Below are 2,727 nucleotides of genomic sequence, written 5' to 3' on the forward strand. Positions count from 1 at the left end.
CAAGTGGACATAAAAATTCTGCAGTTGGTCAGTAATGTGGTCCAACATATCTAATTGGTGATTTCTTACCCCAGGAGCTGGTGGTGGTGGACGAATGGTGGTTGTCGTGTTTGTTGGTCGACGCAATGTTCTTGCTTCTGTTGACTCAGTTTCTTTGGCTTTCATCGTGGCTTCTTGTCCTTAAGGAAAGCAATCTCCATGGCTAGCTTGTACATAGACATGAATCTACCCTTCACCTTCTCTTTGAGCAACGACCACAAACCATGCATGAACCGGTCCTTTTTTAGAAAATTGGGTGCAGCTTTTCCTCTTGCTAGTGACTCAACACGTGGCTCCCACAAACCCACAAACTTGGACTCATAGGTGGCAAACTCCAACAGACCCTCCTGCTTCAAGTCTCTCAACTTGTCCCACAGCTTCTTTGAAGTAGTACCTCCCACAAAGTGCCTCTTAAAAGTGGCTTTTAAGGGTTCCTAGTCATCCTTAGTTGCTTGTGGAAGTGCGTTGTACCATGACCTAGCTTCTAGCTTCATGGTATGCTTAAAGATTTAACCCGCGATTCATCTATATCTTTGTTGTTTACTACACATGCTACTTCAAAGTCATCTAAGAAATTTACTACCAAATCCTCCCCCTTCTTTCCTTTAAATGTTATAAATGCTACACTTGCCATGATTACTGAGAGAGAGAGAGAGAGAGAGAGAGAGCTAGAAAGACACACTGCTTAGCTTGCAATAAAAAGGTTTTTTTCTTTTCTTTACAAGGAGGTGTGTATACCCTTTTTATACTAGAATATAGATTAAAATCTCAAGCGGTACATTGCCTTGTACCAGAGGTAGGACAAATTGCTGATCTGATGCCAAAACCTCAAAGAAGTGCTCCCCACACAGCATGGTGTTGATGGCATGCTGGTAGTGCGTCTTCCATGCTAGTATTACCTTGATTAAATGTACTCGTATCGGAATGTGTGATTTGCCTTGAGGTAGGATGTACTGATTCATGTGAAGCTTAGAGGTGCTTAGTCGCTGTCAAAGCTTGTGGGAGAGGGTGGTGTTCTTTCTTGAAAAAGGCTTAGTAGATCCCTAGTCTCTCTAGTGAGAGCATGATCATGTGGCTTCCTTATCTGTGTTGCAGCATCACATGCGACTTGGAAATTGACTGTGATAATTACCTCGGTGACTTGAGTTAGCTGATTCTCAAAGTAGAATAATGTTGACTCTGTATTGTGTAGAGCTTCCTCCATCTTGTTGTTGCGGGTTGGTTGTAGGTTGCCGACATGGTCTTGACTTCCTCCTTCTTCTTCTTGGCACACGTCCTATGTATATCCACTGAGTCTGACGTGCTGGTTCACTTTCCCACTGCAAATCCATTACCATTACACCTGGCACTCGAGCTTCGATGGAGATGCGAAGTTTGTGCAGTTGTGCTTAGAGATCTTCTTCTTCTATTGTCCAGTTAGCAAACCCTACTAACCATTCATCCATCCACAAAAGATTAGGGTTTTCAGTCTTGTAAACAGGAGGGTTTCATGAAAGGATCCTTGGTGGGGGCGCCAAGAAAATGATAGCCAGAAATGACATGCCATATGGGGTGGCCTCTACACCACACATAGCCTGAACATCCCCAAGCATCATCTCGAGGTAGGAGTTATCCTATAACTATAGAGGGGAACCACCTAGCATAAGTGCGGCTAGGACACAAACATAGATGACCTAGGGTAGCAAAAGTGAGATGCCATCTAAGTAACCAATATGAAATGATGATGTAGCAAATGTCTGGATATAGAAAATGCATAGTCAATAGTCACGAGAGTGTGTACAAGAGAGGTATGTGAGTAAGGTCAGAATGGAGCATGACTGATTGGTGATGGTGCACATGATGAAGCACAAGTAGAGTGATATACAAGAGATAAATCATCCCACGGATATGGGAAAACAAAGCTAAGGATTGAGAAGAGAGAATGGACTCAAAGATCATGAAAACATTGCATACTTTTATTGATGATGATGATACTTACAAACGGTGGTCTTGACTATTACCAACCTTGCTCTTGGCAGTGGGGATGCATGATGGAATGCAAGCGCCATATGGTGCATGGCGAGCATTTGGAGTTAGCAGGGTTAGCATGTTATCGAGAGGTTAGTTAAGGGAAACATCAAGACGATGTAGCCACCGATGAAGTCAATCACCAGTATCTAGAGTGGCCCAGGGTAGCATGGTGTTGGTGCATTCAATCCTAGCGTGCTCATGTTGCCTTGCGGGGTGATAGTGAGTGGCTTTTGCGCATGGGGTGGTCATGACTAGTAATTCAAGCATGGTGTGCGTGGAGATTGGTGGTGGTGGTGATATGGCCAATGCTAGAATACCCATGCTTGCAACAAAACATAATGCCATCATCTCCCTAGCTTGGGAGGTGCATTATGTGCTTCCTCGTGGTGCATGGTATGTAGAGTGCATGGAGCCTGGGTGGTGCCTCTAGAGTGTTCTTCTCTTGTGTTTTTTTTCTTATTACTGGAGGCCTCTTTATATAGGCCATAGAGGTGGTCCTTGCAAATATCCACTAGTTGCTCGCTGTAGAGAGTTTTAGATGCCTCTCTAGTGAGAGAGATAGAGAGGGAGAGAAGGTAGAGATAGAGAGAAGGGACGTAAGAGAGGGGTGAGGAGTTTTTTTTTTACAATCCACTGGCCATTGGCTAGATTATTAGAGAAGATTGAAGGTCGAGGTAT

The sequence above is a fragment of the Adiantum capillus-veneris genome, chromosome 6 (genome assembly GCF_014529385.1).
Source record: "Adiantum capillus-veneris isolate H3 chromosome 6, ASM1452938v2, whole genome shotgun sequence".
Lineage (NCBI taxonomy): Eukaryota > Viridiplantae > Streptophyta > Polypodiopsida > Polypodiales > Pteridaceae > Adiantum > Adiantum capillus-veneris.